Source organism: Mirounga leonina, unplaced genomic scaffold (assembly GCF_011800145.1).
Source record: "Mirounga leonina isolate KUSES-001 unplaced genomic scaffold, KU_Mleo_1.0 Mir_166, whole genome shotgun sequence".
NCBI classification, from domain to species: Eukaryota; Metazoa; Chordata; class Mammalia; order Carnivora; family Phocidae; genus Mirounga; species Mirounga leonina.
In genome coordinates, this window is record NW_023270418.1 from 22,929,965 (window position 1) to 22,949,084 (window position 19,120).

At 46.8% G+C, this 19,120-nt stretch overlaps 1 long non-coding RNA gene across 1 annotated transcript in view; it reads right to left on the bottom strand.

Moving 5' to 3' along the window:
* Positions 1–19,120, bottom strand: part of LOC118015799 — a 109,223-nt gene that overhangs the window by 59,809 nt on the left and 30,294 nt on the right. The window lies entirely within an intron of this gene.

The window sequence follows — 19,120 nt, forward strand, 5'->3', positions numbered from 1 at the left end:
TTTTCTCCTGATGTATTTCAAGGATACCAGCCTGGGGGTGTGTGTAAGAGAGGTACATGAAAAACTCCGTTCCTGTTTCCGGAGTCCAGAAGACCTACACAAGGCTCAGAGGTGAAACAGCCCAATCACTGAGACGATAAACAAGAATTGTGAAGAAGAGAACAAATCAAGGGGGAAAAAAAAAAAAACAATACGTAAATGATGTAATTAAAGTTACTGTTGAAGAAAACTATCAAGGAGAGAATGAGTCAGCGACAAGTTTAAGCAATGAATCAGGCACAATGTCATGTTTCTAGAATTCTTGTCTATTTCAAGAAAGCCTGATGTCCCAGTTAAAAGAGCACCTTGAGCCTGAAGCAACAACATCTGGAAGGAAACACACTTGTAATTTTAATTTCTCCTCAGCATCGCCACGAACAACAGGGGCAGCGCCGAGTGCTGGGCGAAGAGTAGGCGCTCCATAAAATCCCACGTGGGAGGGACCTATCACTGCGGCATTACTTCAAATGTATTCAAGGGGATTTCAAATTACTTTTGCAAAAGGACTCCCTGTACGATATGCCACTGGCTTGCCAAAACAAGGCTGCGGGCTCCGCCATGCAGGATAGTATTAATTGTTCTGTGCCACAGATAAGGAGGCTGAGGCTCACGTGCCCTCTAGCTGGTGACAAGGCGAGGATTAGAATGCAGGCCTCCTGCTCACTCCCAAACCAACAGAGAATAGAATTCCTACTACTGGTACCTGAGTTCAGGGGTTTTTTTAAATCTAAGAGGTTGGAATATGAAGGATTCCGTTTTACAGATAATTTGGAGCTCAGAGATCAAAACCACTTGCCAGAGGCTACCTAGCCCCTAGGTGGTAAGATGATTCACACTCAGGTCTGTGCGACCCCCCCACACACACCATGTTCTACACTGCCCTTGAACTTTTTTTCAAATTAGGCTGTCACCTTCCTTAAAGCCTGGAGAATTCAAAGCAATTGTATGGATCAACCTGCCTACACACATGCACGCTTTTGCCTCAGTTATTAAGAGAACACGTTTTCTGACCTGTATTTTCCACTTCACTTTGCCTCCCAGTCTGCTGCCCCTACAGACACAACCCAAGGCAGAGGGACAAGCGATAGTGGTTCAGGGGACCTGAGCTCTGACCCTGAGCTGCTGACAGAATGTCTGATATTTATAGCAACTCAGAGTCAAGTACCAAGGAAAGTGTGTTCTGGATTGTTGCAGATGTCCTCAGAGGAAAAGAAACCATCTCTATGAAAAATTGTATGGGATGCTTAACTGACAGAACATCCAACATGAAAGGACAAGGCAGTTTGCATCCCAGTTAAAATAATACTAATAAAAGGATAGCCGAGCCAGTCTCTGCGGATGACATTCTTCAAGCATTTAGGATGTAGCCATGGGAGAGACCACATCACTAGCTGAATTTATAAGTTGCCACCCTCCACTTTAATTTATTTATGTATTGATTGATTGCTTTAGATCTGTCCCGGGCCACAGAGGATTTGACACGGATTGTTTAATTGTCAAAACTATGGTAGACTGACTACATTAATGGCCAAGATTGTTTATGCCTTCTGGTATCCTTACCCATGGTTAGCAGCATCCTCCACATTGATTCTGGGCTTGGCCTGATGACTTGCTTTGGCCAATGGAAGAGCAGCAAACTTGACACCAGCACTCCTTGAAAACCATGCAGAAGAGAGCCAGGTCAGCCAGCCAAGGCCATTCTAGGCTGATTTGCAAGTGACCACAGAGCCCACCTGAGAACAGCTGGTTCTGGCCCAGATCAGCAGAGTGGCCCATAGAAAGAACAGACTGTTGCTTGAAGCTACTGAGTTTGGGGCGGCTTGTTGCACAGCAGTAGCTAACTGATACGGAGACTAAGAAGAAACACCATTAATCAACCAACAAGCATATGTTGAGTGCCCTTGCTCAGTCCTGTCATAGGTTCTGAGAAATAAAAAAAACACATAAAACATGGTCCCTACCTGCTTGGAACTTCATATTTACTTGTGACAAGACAGACAAAGGAAAAATTCCACCATGTGGAAATTGCTTCCATCCTATTCCCTCTACAAGGCCAAGGTCAAATGCCACCTTCCTCTTGTAGCATTTCCTTCCCCATCTCCTTGCTAAACTGAACTATTAACTTCTGCCTCCTCTGGGAGACTGCAGACCTTTGTTTAAAGATCTCCCATGATGCTGGGGCACCTGGGTGGCTCAGTCGTTAAGCATCTGCCCTTGAACTTTTTTTCCCATCTCCCACTCCCCCTGCTTGTGTTCCCTCTCTCGCTGCCTCTCTCTCTGTCAAATAAATAAATAAAATCTTTAAAACATAAAAAATAAATTTAAAAAAGATCTCCCGTGATGCTTTTCATGTTATATTTGGGGTTATTGTTGGGGGAGAATATGTCCATTGTGTCCACTGATTGTAAAGCTGGGTCTTGCTTATTGTTCTTTGGACCTCCAACATCAGTTACGTGGCTTGCATGAATATGAGCAATCTTTTTTTTTTTTAAGATTTTATTTATTTGCCGGAGACAGACAGCAAGAGAGCACTAGCAGGGGGAGCGGCAGGCAGAGGGAGAGGGAGAAGCAGACTCCCCGCTGAGCAGGGAGCCCGATGCGGGGCTCAATCCCAGGACCCTGGGATCATGACCTGAGCCAAAGGCAGACGCTTAACCGACTGAGCCACCCAGGCGTCCCAAATATGAGCAATCTTGATATAAGTTAAATGAACGAATGTTGACGGAGTTCAGCGCGTGGGGGAAAACTCAACTGGAAGTGTGGTAGTCAGGGAGGGTTTCATAAGGGAAACGGGAGTTAAGGTTCTCAGCTGGGGCCCAAAATATGAACTCACAATAAGAACTCATGGAATCCATGGACAGAATTCAAGGGGCCCGTGAACTTGGATGAGGAAAAATGTTCACTAATCTCTAACTGAAACTTAGCATTTCCTTCCATTATAAATGTAGGCTACAGACCACAGAAGTAGATATAACAGATATTTTCCTATCACATCCAATATTACATCTCAAAAGATCATTTATGTTCATCACTACTTTGAAATTACAGTGGTTATTTAATGTGTTAGTAAAGAATCATAGTATTACTATGTCACAATTTTGTTTTTAACATTTTCATAACCACATCACAATCAGTTTCCTTTATAATCCTTTTTATGTATTTAAAATCATATTCTTGGAGTGTCTGGCTGGCTCAGCCGGTTAAGCGTCCGACTCTTGGTTTCAGCTCAGGTCATGATCTCAGAGTCATGAGATCGAGTCCCACATCAGGCTCTGTGTTCAGCCAGGAGTCTGCTTAAGATATTTCTCTCTCTCTCTCTCCCTCCTCCTCTGCTCCTCCCCCCACTCACGTGCTTGCGCTCCCTCTCTCTAAAATAAATAAATCTTCTAAAAAAATTTTAAATCATATTTTTGAGAAGGAGTCTATAGTATTCATGAGATCGCCAAAGGGGTCCATGACACAAAAATGGCTAAGATCCCCTCCCTACCTTGGAGAATAGGTAGATTGTGCCTACATAAATGTAACAGAGGTAGACAGATATCCCAGATAGATGACCCATATAAACAAAGATAGGGTGGGGATGAATCTGAGATGAGAGGCAGGGTGGGATGCATATCACCTCCCCATCCTTGAGGAGACAGTCTCCTTGGCAAGATTAAGTAAAAAGGCAGAGACTTTGTTAGCATAATAATGCATTGGAGAAGTGAGAAATTAACTGATTTGTTTTAGACATGCTCAAAGAATTTGGAGAATTTAAATTCTTAAGGATCTAACATCCCCCCTGCAGGGTGGAGTCAGGACTGAGAACAGAGCTGAACTAACCTCACAGAACCCCCCACACACATCCCTAGTCCAGTAAATGCCGAGAAGAGGCCAACAGCTTGCCCCTGGGGGACAGAACCTCTGTACAGTGATGAGGCCACACATTGTCTGTGGCTCAGTTTGGGGGACTGGTAAACTTCACCCTTGGGACAAGATGCTTTGCACCATCCTTGGATTCTGAAGGAATGTGTAATCGGCTAACATTAAGACCCGTAGAAAAATGCAGCTGTGACGATGTGCCCTCCCAGATGTCACAGGCATAACAGAGGAGTGACCACATGTTTGGGGACAGTGTGAAGGCCACCCTGATTAGATCAGAGGGCTGGCTTAAGAACTAAAGCTGAAGGGGGTGGTTGGCAGGGTGGAATGAAGGAGAGAGAAGCAGAGCATGACGCTAGGATTTCAAGAGCCTCCGACCAGGACAAGGAAGCGAGAAGGTGGAACAGATGAGAGGGTCTGTCTTAGGGGTGACATCCCAGGGAAAATGTCCAGGAGGCCACTGGAGATTCAAGAGTACAACTCCAAGGAGGGACGGGAATGGAAAAGGGAGAGCTAAGGAAACAATCCACAGACATACAGGTGATCATTAGTCCCCAAGAATAAAGGCCATAAAGTAAAAGAAAAGACAGGACTGGACCTTCAGGAATGATGCCTGAATCAAGAGGGAAGATAAAGATGTGTTAAAACATAAAAAGACCCCTTCCTTGCTCCTGAGCCCACCTAGGAGAGTGTTTAGAGAAGGGGGTTAAATGCAGTCTGCAGAAGGAACTTGCGAACGCTCTCTCCCTGTGGCCAGTGGGAGGAGCTTGGGGATCTCTGAGCCAGCAGTTCCCACGGAGGGAAGGGGGGACGGATGGAAGCCAACTGCCTGGTGAGTGGGTGGGTGGGTGGAACAGCGAGGGAGATCGGAGAGGGTTGGAGCCAAGGAAACGGAGAGAGGGAAGCTACGACATACGCAGGGCAACAGCATCAAACTCAGTTTCTTTTTTCCAAGATGATCCACATTTTCATTAGAGAAAGCGGGAAACTGCAAATCCAGGGTATTTAGAGGTCATGTGAAAATCACAGAAACCTCAAACTGAATCTGTTCCCACCTAAATAACTTTTGTTTAGAAACCAGACCAAACCACTGAAACTATCTCAGCACAGCTCCCCAAATGAAATGATTCAGACAGCCCCGAAAGTGTGTCAATGCTCTGAACCACTCTCTCAATATATGGTCTGCCCACGCAGAGCCCAGTGTCCAGGGCATGTAACACAGAGGCTGGAGCTTCCTGGAGGCTCTGTCAGGACAGGAACTCAGGAAGTGGGGTCAAGGGAAAAGCCATGGTCATTGGATATCCTGCGGCTTAAGAAAACCACCCACCATTCAGCCACCCCCTACAGTGTGCTAGGCACTTTACCTATACCTCCCTCATCCTTAAGAACAAGTATTGTTTCTCCATTATTCTCCCCCACTGTTCAGATGAGAAAACCGAGGTTCAGGGAGGTAAAGTAACTTGCCTTGTGACCTCACAGCTAGTGAGTGGTGGAGATAGTGTTGGGACCGAGGTGTGTCTGTCTCTAAATCCCAATCTGTTCCCATCTGGCCGGTGACCTCGACCAACCCCACCCCACCCCACCCCCAGAAATGAAAGTGGGGGGGGGAAGGTCTCATTAGCACTTGTGACAGATAATGAAAGACAAACCTCCCTTACTGTTGGTGTGGCTCTCCCAGTTCAACCTCTTCAAAAGTTTTTCTTTTTTTAATTCCTCTAAACTTAACCAGCGTATTTGAAGCAATTCATTCACTTATTCCTCAAGAATCCTTTCTAAGCCCCCGCTCTGTGTCAGTGCCGGGGACACACGCCCTATTCCTCCAGTGGCTCCCAGGGGGAAGAGGTTAGGAAGGCTTCACAGAGGAACAACATGAACCAAATCTGGTTTTCGAAATCTTTTTGTTTCAATAAAAGTATTACTTGTAAATCTTTTGGAAAGCCAAGTAAGTATAAAAGATATGCAAGTAAAATAACTGTCTCTTGTTCTCTACCCACCCCCACCCTGCCACCCCATCTTCCTCACCTTCTTCTCTTGGAGCTGTTTCTTTTGTTCTTTACCTATTTGTAAATAGCACATGTATTCTTAGATAGCTTGAGTCATCATCCTAAACAGCGATCGACATCTTCTTAGTGTGGTAGACAAGAAGTCTTCTTCCCCTCCCCAAACCCCGCAAATACTCAATTTTTTAATTCTTGTTCTATGTCTTCACTATTATGACCACGAACATAGATTTTATTCCTAAGCCAAGTAGTCGACTATGATCCTGTTTCCTTTCCTTTTTTGTTTATCCTGTTAATAACTACCTCATTTTTCATCAACCTAGGTTTGTTTTTTTTAAAAACAATTGACTAAATCTTTCCATGCCCTCAGTATAATTTTCCACATGACCAAACCTGTCGGATAATTTGTCAGTCTCATTTATTTTCCTGAGGACAAACTCCCTCACCCACTAAAGCCTTCTGACTTCCTGCTGATCGGGTCTGGCTGCTCCCTGGGCCAAGGTACAGCTGTCCTCCCAATACTCTGTTAGCCATTACCCAAGGAGTTCCCCTCCTTCCTGTCTCCTGTGCTGAGGTCCCTATTCCTGGATCCTACACCTTCTTTCTTCACTCCCTGGTCTTAACTGAGTACATCCTTCAGTAGTTTTGTAAGAAAAGGCATATAGGAGGGCAAGTTATTTTAAGACATTGTAGGTCTAGAAAGGTCTTCACTTCATATCTCATTCATATCTCATTGATAGTCTGTGTTGGTATACAATGCTAGGTAGAAAAACATTTTCAGTCAGAATTTGTAAAGGCTTTGGTTCCATTGACTTCAAACATGGAATGTGCTGTTGAGAAGTTCGATACCACTGTTATTCCCAATCCTTCCTGTGCAGGGCTGGGTCCAGGGTGAGGTGAGTGAAGCACTCACCTCCACTGGAAAATTTAAGGGAGCACCAAAATTTGATGATCAAGATATGCATATTTTTAAAAATCAAAATTAATGCAAAAAATGTGATGAACAAAATATCAATTTAAATAAAAACAGAAACCTCACTTGCCTTACCCAAATCCCAACCATGTTGGATCCTGACTTTATTTTAAATTTTGCTATTTAAATGGAGAATTTTGATCACCATTATTTATTTTGAATTGTTTTGTATTTTTTTAAAGTAGTGCATCGTGGTTTTTTTTTTAATCTTGATTACTGAGCCCCTTAAATTTTGCACACAAGGCAAGCAGCTCACTTTCTTCATTCTAACCCCATTTTCCTCTCCAGGAACTTTGAATAATACTCTTGATCTCTGCATTTGAAATATAATGAGCTTGGATGTGGGGGTTTTTTTTTTTTTTCATTCAGAAAAATTTGGATACTCAGAGGACCATACCATCTGGAAACTCCTGTCTTTTAATTCTGGAAATTTTCCTTGTATTATTTCTTTGACAATTTCATTCCCTCCTTTCCCTATTCCTTGAACTCCTATTAGCTGAATGTTAGCCCTCCTGGATTGATCCCCTAATTTCTTATGCTTCCTCTCTAGCCCATATCTATATATTTCCAGAGAAAGTTTTTTTACATCATCTTCCAACTCTTTTTTTTTTTAAGTTTGCTATCAGAGTTTTTACTTCCAGGAGTTCTTTCTTGCTCTCTGATTATTTCTTTTAATTCCACTTCACTATTTTTCCATGAATGCAGTATGTTCTTTTGTTTCTCTAAAGATATTAATTATGGTTTCTTTGACCTTATGTCCTGCTCACTGCATCATCTCCATTTCTTCTTGATTCATGTTTTCCTCAGGGAAAATGAGGGAAAGCTTCCTTCGGATGTCAGTGATCCTTGGCTGTGTGTTCACATTTAAAAGCATACCACCAAAAGGCCAGTCAGAGATTTTAAGTGCTTGAATTTGACATGTTGATTGGGTAAGCTTTACCCTAGGATATTCAATTGCCTCTGCCAGCTTCTCTGCTGTAGACCCCTAAATGTAAGTATCTATTGGTCATTTCTTTGGAGGCTGTTTAGTTCCTCCAAGAAAATGTTTTTATTTCTTTCTCCTTATGGGGTGGGGGATGGAGTACAAATGTAAGCCTGATTCTGGTGCTCTGTAGGTGGGTGGGAGAGGAGACTGGGAGTCTTCTCAGTGTATCTGCAGACTCAATCCCCCTGCTTTGGGGAGGACTATGCACCCCTTCCCCTTATAAATCTTTTTTATAAGATTTAACAGACTTTCAAAAAAAAAAAAGATTTAACAGACATCAAACTACCCCCCTGTTGTTAGCCCCTACTTCTATCCCACTTCCTGTGGCACCTGGTACCTCTAATCCCTGACCCTCTCTGGGTTACTGTAGAAGAAATCCGCTTGCTTTCCCTACCCATAAACCCAGAGGTTTAATCTTCCACCTCTCTGCTAAGTCACTTATCCCTCTCCTAGAAGCTTTTCCCTCCATGTCTTGAGATTTGGGAGTATGGTTTCATTAAAGACAGAATTCAGCCTTCTGTTCCTATTCTCCTGGTGGTTTCTGTAGTTTTTAGGAGGAACACGGAGTGGAAACATCTTTGTTCCATTACCTTGAAAAGTCTTGAGCTAAATCTCAAAGGTGGATAGGAGCTGACCAGGCAGATGAGGCAGGGAAAAGTATTCCTGGCAGAGAGAATTGTGTGTTTACAGGCAAGAAGAATAAAGAGAACTGCCTACAATGTTGCACGGCTGGAAGCAAGGTTCAGGGGAGAAGAGGCTGGGTGGGCGCTAAGGAAATGAAGGGCCTCGTGTGCCAAGAATCTTGTCTTTGATCCTGGAGCAAATGGGAAGCACAAGGGAGAGGAGTCCCATGACCAGATCTGCCACTCAGGAGGCAGTATAGCAGGTGTGCTGAAGGAGCAGGGGGCAGACACACCTGAGAGGAGAGAGACCCACTGGGGGATAGGACAATGGTTTCCACGTGAGAGATGGCAAGGAGGTAAACTCAAGGCATTAGCCATGTGAGAGGAATAAACATGAAAACTACTCAAAGACAGAATCACCAGGACTTGTGACCAATAGGAACTGGGCATGAGGGCAGGGGAAGGAGTCTCGTTTGAATCCCAAGTTTCTAGTTTGGGCCACAGAGCAGATGGCAAGACTGTTCACAGAGAGGGAGGACCATTAGCGGAGAAGCAGGTGTGGGGAAACTCTATTTGCATTTATATTGCATTCCTCCAAATTCCAGTCTCTGAGAAGTCCACACTGGTATTATGTAGTTGCGGCCACTATCCACATAGCAATTTGGTTCCTGCTTTTTTTCTTCTTAGCAGTACTTTCCAAGTGTCAACAGAATCCTCAAAAATCCTTTAATTTGGGCATAAAGTATTCCATCGTGTTAATAAATGCACCATGTTTCACTTCCTCGGGCCTCTGTTCCAAGCTTTCTAAAGAGGACCTCAGTAAACTCCAAGGTGCTCGTGGCAGGGCCTGTGAGTGGCCCCATGGCCCAGGCCTCCTGCTTCCTCCAAGGCTAAGGACCCCGCCCCCTCGAGGGCCCAGTTGGTGGTGTCTACTCCATCTGCTCTGCCATCTAAAATGGGAGTGTTGGGGCGCCTGGGTGGCTCAGTTGGTTAAGCAACTGCCTTCAGCTCAGGTCATGATCTTGGAGTCCCGGGATCGAGTCCCGCATCGGATTCCCTGCTCAGCGGGGAGTCTGCTTCTCCCTCTGATCCTCCCCCTCTCATGCTCTCTGTCTCCCATTCTCTCTCTCAGACAAATAAATAAAAAATCTTTTAAAAAAAAAATAAAATAAAATAAAATAAAATGGGAGTGTTGAGGAAGCAGAGCCACACAGTCCCTTTAGCTAGCTGATCCCCCAGACCACCCCTGAACCCCATCTTCTGGTCATAGGCAACAGGGACCCTACTAGGCTTGGAAGGAGCAAGGTCCTCACCCTACCCTCGTCTGGGCCCCCTCCCCTTCACAGTGGCCATGCTGCTTTCTGCTGCCACCCCTCCCCAGGAGTGATCCCCCTCAGATCTCCTCTCAAGAAGGCCCCAACATGCATGGGTCAAGTGGCATCGAGGTTGCTCCAGACCTGAGAACAGTGGCCCCCACACAGGGAAGATGGACACCCTGTGGCAGGGTTGGGGGAAGAGGAGGGAACCAGTGGTTGTTATAGCAACCACGGCTCCCAAGATGGAGGGAAAGAAAAGGGGGCCCTGCTCAAGAGTTGCCATGGCAACCCAGATCCTTGAGGGCAGCTACAAAGACAAAAACCACACACTCTACACTTGCAAAGAGGTACCCAGGACTCCTTAGATTCTTTGCAACCCGGGGAGCCAAATGGAATGGTCAAGGTCTCCTGATCCCACAGTTGACTTCACAGACTTTTTAGAGATAGATGGACACCTTGAATATAGGACCAGGGCTTTGGCAACCCATCGATTGACTCGATTTACTGGGCCTACTACATGCCAGGGGACCCTGCCATAAATAAGACCCAGGCTTTGTTCTCAAGGGAAGGAGACAGACATTGAAACATCAGTGCAAGTCTGTTGCTGGGAGGGGTAAATAGCTCAGCTTTTCTGAAGATTGTTTGACACTGCCCATTACATTTCTGAGTATACATACTCTGAGATCCAAAAATCCCATTTTTAAGACTCTACCTTCAGAAATATTTGCATCTGAAGATGGTCATTGCAGTGATATCTGTAGCAGTGGGGAATGGGAAACTGTGGGAGCTAGTTAAACAAACCTGGGTGCATCCATATATGCTGAACACAGACGAATGTGTGAGGAATAACACAAGAAATGTCAGCATTTGTAACAGGATTGACCAACAGGAACAGAAAGGGGGGAAATGTCACTTTCACTTCTAAACCATTGAGATATGTTACAAGAGCATGTATTATTTTGATAACTTAAAGAAAACTCTATAAATACCGGAGACTACATAGGATGGTTGATACTCTAATGAGATTTATGGAGGTGAAAAGTGTGTACATGGCTGGTTAGAATACAATGCAACCCCATCAGAGAGGCATTTACAACAGGAGCACTAGGGAGGTGAAAAGAGAAAAAGAGGGCGGGAAGGAGTGAGGTCTTGTAGGTCACCTACAGTTTCATCATAAGGAGAAGGAAGAAGGCATCTGGTGCAGAAGGAACAGCAAGGGCAAAGCCTGGGAAACGTGGGAGTTCAGGTGGCTTAGAGTAATCCCAGCTGGTCTCTGTGCAGAGGTGGGAGAGATGGGTTGGGGCCACTGACTTTTCCCAGGGGCAGTAGGAAGTCATCCCAATATTGAAAGCAGGAGAAGGACCTGAGGAGAACAGCACCCAGACAGATCTCTCTGGCTCCAGCATGGTGGGTGGATGAGTACCAGAGGCAGGGAGATAGAGGCTGCTGGAATTCCACAAGGGAGAGATGATGAGGACCCCATCAGGGGGCAGACAGGAGGAAAGGGAATTACAAGAGACATTTCATAATAAGAAGGGCAGGAGGTTATGATGTTTATCAATCCATAGACTTACATTCTGTCAGAGCTAGATGGGACTCCTCAACTTACAGATGGGGAAACTGAGGCCTGGATAGGAGAAATGAGGGATTCCAGGCCACTGGTTTGATGGCTTGGAGTTTTCTCTGGGCCTCTTGGAAAAGGTGGCTCAGTCCTCCTAGCACATGGCCTTTTTTAGCTTCTGATTCAGAGGATACCCATTGAGGGGGACGGGCAAGAAGAGAGGGAGGAAGAGGACAACCCCCTTTGTATATGTGCTGCCGAAGCGAGCACGAGGACAACCCCCTTTGATATCTGGGCAGCCAAGGTCACACTCAGAGTTCGGGACCTCTTTAGGGGGAGTGTTCAGGGCAACAGACTCAAGCATGGATGACCTCAGGGGGCTTGGGCAGTACTGGGGCACTGGGAAGGATGTCTGGTTAGTGGGCATGGTGGCCCCAAGAGGTGGTCCAGGAAGTGCCTCTGTCACCTGGCTCTGTGGCACTCTGCCCTATGCCAGCAACAGGCACCACAGTGGCTCAGACAGAGCTCTGGACTCAGGAGTCAAGCCCTGGCATCGAGTGCCTTCCTTTCCCACTACTCGGTAAGCTGGCCTTGAGCTCGTCATGGAAGGATCCCATGTGAGAAAGCTAATGAAGGCACAGAACTCATACTGACAAATGCTGCGTTAAACGTGGCCCTCTTCCTAGAGAGGAAAGTGGGAAAGCCCCTGGGGGAGCATCACCAAGCTGCCAGTGTGTCTACATTTATTAGATTAGTTGAAAGAAGAAACAGCACTGACCATTATCATCCCTGAAATGTGTACGAGTATGCAGTTCAAAATGCACTTCTAGGGGCACCTGGGTGGCTCTGTTGGTTAAGCGACTGCCTTCGGCTCAGGTCATGATCCTGGAGTCCCAGGATCGAGTCCCGCATCGGGCTCCCTGCTCAGCAGGGAGTCTGCTTCATCCTCTGACCCTATCCCCTCTCATGTGTTCTCTCTCTCTCATTCTCTCTCTCTCAAATAAATAAATAAAATCTTAAAAAAAAAAAAATGCACTTCTACACACGATGTCCTCTCGTTTGACCAAAAAAATAAATAAACACCCAGGGCAGGTGCAGCTATTCCATTTTACAGATGCAAGAAACAGGTTCAAAGAGATTCCAATTCAACCCATATGCATTGAGTGCCTACCTCCTACCTGCCCCTGGACAGTGGTACCAACAGCTGCTATAGGCTAGAGTAAGATCTGTTAACACTAGCCCAGACATTTCTGCATGAGGAAAGGGTTACCTGTCAAGCAAGTTTGGGAAATACTACAAACTTTATCCCCCTTTTGGAAAATCACAATGCTCCTTAAATTATCCAAGGCTCTGAGAAGTCCTGCAGTAATTCTGTTTAACACAGCCTTCCCTAAACGTGACCATGAAACCCCCTTTTACAGAAAAACCTATTAACAGTCTGCAGAATTGGGGGTCCATGAAACACATTTTACAAACCCTGACCTGACCAGTAGAAACAGCCCTAGAGGCGAGATTGCAGACACTTAAATGAAGGATCCTTTCTTGCGCAGGCTTCCGTCTGTCCCTCAAATCACAACAGAAGCATCTGCCTCCTCCTGGGCCTCAGAACAGAGAATGCTGATGAGGCCAAGGTCTGTGGGACTCCTAGCTGGCAACTGGAGGACCAGACCTTGGCTGCAGGAGAGCTTGTCTGTGGCTCTGAGACCAGCCGTTTTTAGGTGGGCGGCAGGGTCAGGCTTCTGCAACAGCCAAGACACAGATGTTCCAGCCACTCTTGGATCCCAGCCTGGGCTCCTGCTCTCCCTAATTCCAATATTTGGCTGCTATTGCCGCCTAATTCATATTCCAATGTCAACACTGCATAATCTCCCCCAAACACTGACAGCCTTGGAGCTGGGAAAGGGGAAGGGACAGTTGATGAGTGGGAGCATAGAGACCCAGGGGCAAGGGAAGAGGAGGGGAGCGAGAAGCCCCCGAAGGCTCCCAGCAGGCTTCCACTGGACCCTCCAGCTGGGCTGTTAGGACCTGCAATCCCCACCCTCCCCGGAAAGACTGTGGCCCAGCATCCACCCCCTGCAATTGGTGCTCCCAGCATCCACCCCCTGCAATTGGTGCCACAAGATGTGCCCCAGGCCTCTTGTGCTCAGAGAAGGGGAACCAGAGCTCCCCGCGGTTGTCAGGCTGGGCTGCCAGGGAGGGGGTGGGTCTTGAATGATATGTGCAGGCAAGAAAGCATGACCAAGGTCAGGACACAGGGGTCTGCCTCCAACTAGCTGAATGACCTTGGGCAAGTCACCCAACCTCTCTGGGTTTCATTTCATTTATAAAATGAAGAGATTGGGCGCCTGGGTGGCTCAGTTGGTTAAGCGACTGCCTTCAGCTCAGGTCATGATCCTGGAGTCCCGGGATCGAGTCCCGCATCAGGAGTCTGCTTCTCCCTCTCCCGCTCCCCCCTCTTGTGCTCTCTCTCTCTCTCACTCTCTCTCTCAAATAAATAAATAAATAAAAATCTTTAAAAATAAATAAATAAATAAATAAAATAAAATGAAGAGATTGCCACCTCTGAGACGCCCGCAAGATCTAACATTTGGGGAGGAGGCTGTAGAGGGAGAGAGCACAGGCCCCAGTGCAAAGCTGACTCCATCCTTGCTCTCAGCCTCCCTGGACCCTAGCATCCGCATCCAAAGAATGGGAGCACTGTGGTGTCTACATGCAGGGAGCTCATCGGGAGTAAATGCAGAGAGAGCAGATCCAAGCTGAGCTGTGCAAGTTCTGGGGCAGCTCTAACCAGTCACGCTTGCTGCGTACCTTCCCTCCCAGGCCTCGCTGCTCCTCATCTTCCACCAGCCTCACGAGCGCTCTCCAAGGGAGAGACTATTATGAACCCATTTTATGGACGAGGAAACTGAGGCTAAGTAACTGGCCCACCATCACACAGCTGGACGTGACACACAACTTCTGGAAGTAAATGAGGTTTGTCTGACGCCAGACCCCGGGCCTGTTCCAGTATCCCACACTGTGTTTCCAAGCTTCAGGAATGGCTAGGGAGTGGACCTGGGACCGAGAGGAGCCCCACCGCTGCTGGCTGATGGAGGGTGCAGGGTATGGGACTGCAAGCCACCCCTTGCCATGTGGACAGCTGGGGCCTTCACTCAGGTGTCCCTCCTCCCATAGGATTCTGTCTCCATCGTGAGTGGCCTCCTCCCACCCCCCACCTCCACCCCCGTCCCACTCCAGAGATCCCATCCCTCCATTTCTGCCCACCACTACTCTTCCCCCCCACCCTCCATCCACACTGTTCCCAGGCAACCACTCCCCTGCTTCTGACCACAAACTCCCTGGAATGCAGTGACCTCCACCCAAATTTTCCCCAGGGCACATCCAGTCAGACTTCCTGAGGAGGGCTGCTAATAAGTATGCGTGAGATTTGCATGCAATTTGCATTCACTTATAAGGACCCTGCAAGGGAGTTTTCAAGTGAAGTATTATCAGGACTGCTTTCTCGATATCTCGGTGTCTTCCTGTTCCTTAGAACCCACCCCTGGGCACTGGCCCTGCTTTCTTATTTCTGAAGGCAGGCACTAAAACAGGATGAGCAGTATTTAAAAAAAAAATAATAATTGATGGGGTGCCTGGGTGGCTCAGACGTTAAGCCTCTGCCTTCGGCTCAGGTCATGATCCCAGGGTCCTGGGATCGAGGCCCGCATCGGGCTCCCTGCTCCGCGGGAAGCCTGCTTCTCCCTCTCCCACCTGCTTCTCCCTCTCCCACTCCCCCTGCTTGTGTTCCCTCTCTCGCTGTGTCTCTGTCAAATAAATAAAATCTTTAAAAAAAAAACTGCCATTTATTGAGCACCTTCTATGTGCCATGCCCAGCCCCTCACAAGATCTTCCAGAGGACCTATGTCTGAGGGGATCTGAGGGGACTCGGCGAAGAGAACCCCTCTTCCCAGCCCCTGTTCACAACCAACAGAGAGACTGACCGAGGCAGATGAATTTCAAATAGCCTCTTTACTACTGGGAAAGCTGACTGGGGATAGTATGTCTTAGGGCTAGAATTCTGAACTCAAGGATTAGACAAACACACTCATTCCTAGACCGTGGGCACCCCACCCCTCAGCCTCCCCTGGTGGAGTCAGAGCCCTGGGAAACTTGGGGGCACACAACAGCATGCAGAGGATGCATGCCCTCTGCAGATGGGCAGACCCCTAAAGAGAAAAGGGGGAGCTGCACGCAGCAGCAACTTAGTCCCCAGTGCACTGAGGACATGTCACCCCTCCCTCCTGGGGAAGACTGGGGTGGGGCAGGGAGAAGCCCAGAACGTGACTCGAATGGATGCTTCCTCTACATGGAAGAAGGAAACCTCAGGAGTGGGTGAGAGTGTTCTCCCCATTTTACAGATTTGAAAACAGAGGTTACTTAACAGAGGGGTTTGGTAACTCACCCAAGGCCAGTCAGTGAGGAAACAAGGGGGTTGGCACTGAAACCTGGGGCTGTCTAACTCCAGAGCCTGTGGGTGTTCTACATCACCACGGTTATCTCTGTGAGAAAAGCACACAGCCGAGGGGAAGGGAACAAAGAGAGAGCTTGGGGAAGAGGGCAGACGGAAAACTGAGGGGCGTCCGAATGTGGGTCAAGTGCAGCTGGAGGAAATCTACTGTCTCAGAGTGAGAGCAGGGAGGGTCTTTGGGCACTGTGGGTTCCGGGGGCCACACTCTGACATGCCCGCAGGAGTGAGGCAGCCCATGAAGGAGTTGGTGGGGTCGAAGACTGTAGGGAGCAGAGGGGGGCCGTGATAACTGAGCAGGCGCAGACCCAGCCCGACCCCAGCCCACCAGGGGCCGGCAGAGACACAAGCCCAGGCTCATTGGACCATTTGACTTCCCAAGAAACGCCAGCAATCAAATGATCGCATGAAATCTCCCTATTTGTATATGTTTGGCTCGCCGTTCAAGAGAATGAACACACATGGTTCAGGCAAACAAAACATCACTGCTTCTTGGCGATAGCCCACTGACCAGAGTCAGCAACCTCTAAAAATCCAATCCCATCACCTCATAAATGTGCTCACTGGAGTGTGAGCTCCTGAGCTCCAGGCCTGGCTGCATTCTTGTCCCCTGCCATCTCCCCAGGCCAGCACAGTAAGTGCTCAATCACTGGTAGGGAACATTCATGGAAGCCCAGGCCAGTGCCAGCAAGGGGAGTACCAGGCGTCCTGAGTCCTGGGTCAGTGTCCCTTCCACAAGCTCCCAGCTATTCTCATTGTCCTCTCTTCCAGGAGATGCGGTCAGAATCTCTGTGTGTACAGGTTGGAAATCTGCATTTTTTAACAAGCCACCCCAGGGAATTCTTAAGCACACTAATGTGTGGGCATCACCATGAGGAGGTTGAGTGCAAAGATGGACATGGGCAAGCATGCGTTAGAATTCCAGCTTGGCTGTGGATCAGCCACATGACCGGAAGTAACTTAACCCCTCTGAGCCCCAGTTTCCTCATCCGTAAAACAGACACACCACCGCCTGCCTCCCCCGTTTGCCTTGCGGAGAAAATGAAGTCAGGAGCGCAAGAGCACTTTGTAAACTCTTAAACGGTAGTTTTTCAAACTGCAGGTCTCAGCCAATAAATGAGTCACAAGATCAATTTAGTGGGTCTTGACCAGCATTATTTTTAACAAAATAGAATGGGATAGAAAATGGGAAGAATATTGTTCTATGAAATTTTTGTGAAATATGAAATATATATACATGTATAGGAATGTATCCACTTATAGCAATTCTGGATCGCAATACATGCTGTTTTCTCCCCATGAGTAGTGGTCAAAAAAGTTGTATTAAAAAGTACACTGCTCTAAGAGGCAAACCAAGAAACAGACTCTTAACTATAGAGAAGACACTGATGGTGACCAGAGGGAAGGTGGGGGGAGGGGGGGAATCGGTGAAATAAGTGATGGTGATTAAGGAGTGTACCTGTCGTGATGAGCGCTGAGTGATGTATGGAAGCGCTCAATCACTACATTGGACACCTGAAACTAATATTAAACTGTATGTTAACTACACTCGAATTTAAATAAAAACTTTAAAAAGAAAGTACTAAATATGGTTGTAAATATAGTTGCTCTAAATATAGCTGTAAATCTTCATGACCTGAATGAAGCAATGTTTTCTTAGCTATGACACTGAAAGCGTAGGCAACAAAAGAAAAAAATAGACAAATTGGACTCCATCAAGATTTAAAACATTTGTGCTTCAAAGGGCGTTGTTAAGAAAGTGAAAAGGCGGGCGCCTGGGTGGCTCAGTCGGTTGGGCGACTGCCTTCGGCTCAGGTCGTGATCCTGGAGTCCCGGGATCGAGTCCCGCGTCGGGCTCCCTGCTCGGCGGGGAGTCTGCTTCTCCCTCTGACCCTCTTCCCTCTCATGTGCTCTCTCTCTTTCTCTCTCTCTCAAATAAATAAATAAAATCTTAAAAAAAATTAAAATAAAAATAAAAATAGGGCGCCTGGGTGGCTCAGTTGGTTAAGCGACTGCCTTCGGCTCAGGTCATGATCCTGGAGTCCCAGGATCGAGTCCCGCATCGGGCTCCCTGCTCGGCAGGGGGTCTGCTTCTCCCTCTGCCCTCTTCCCTCTCATGCTCTCTGTCTCTCATTCTCTCTCTCTCAAATAAATAATTAAATAAATAAATAAATAAATAAATAAATAAATAAATAAATAAATAAATAAAAAGAAAGTGAAAAGGCAAGCCACAGAACGGGAGAAAATATTTGCAAATCACATATCTGACAACAGTCTAGATTCCCAAATATAGAAAGAACTGTTACAAGTCAACAATAAAAAGACAGCCTGATTTTAAAATGGGCAAAGGTCTAGAACAGACATTTCTCCAGAGAAGATATTCAAATGGCCAGCAAGCGCACGAAAAGATGCTCGACATCATTAGTCCTCAGGGAAATGCACATCAAAACCACAGTGAGCTATCACTTCACACCCACTAGGATGGCTACAGTCAAAAAGACAATAAGGGGCTCCTGGGTGGCATAGTTGGTTGGGCATCTGACTCTTAGTTCTCGTCCAGGTCGCGATCTCAGGGTCTCCCAGGGTCGTGAGATCGAGCCCTGCGTCAGGGTCCACACTCAGCATGAAGTCTGCTTAAAAGACTCTCCCTCTCCCTCGGCCCCTCCCCCCGTGCTCACTCTCTCTCTCTCTCTCAAATAAATAAATAAATCTTAAAAAAAAAAAAAAGACAGTAAAATGGTGCAGCCACTTTGGAAACAGTCTGGCAGTTCCTCAAAAAGTTAAACAAAACTACCATATGACCCAGCACTTTTTCTCCTAGGTATGTATACCCATGAGAAATTAAAATCTATGTCCACCCAAAAACTTGTACGTGAATGTGCATAGCAGCATTATTCACAACAGCCAAAACGTGTAAGCAACCCAATGTCCATCAACTGAGGAACAGATAAACGAAATGTGACGTAGCCGTGCCCGGGAATAGCATCCAGTCATAAAGAAAGAATGAACTATTGGTTCGTGCTATGACCTGAATGAACCCAGCAAATATTATGCTAAATGAAACCACGTGTTGTACGACTCCATTTATATGTCCAGAACAGGCAAATTCATAGAGGCAGAAAATAGATCAGTGTTTGTCATGGGCTCGAAGCAGGATGTCATGGGGGAGTAACTGCTAACGGGGATGGGGTTTCTTTTTTGGGGGTGGGAAAATGTTCTGGAACTAAATAGTGGGGATGGTTGCATAACCTTGTAAAT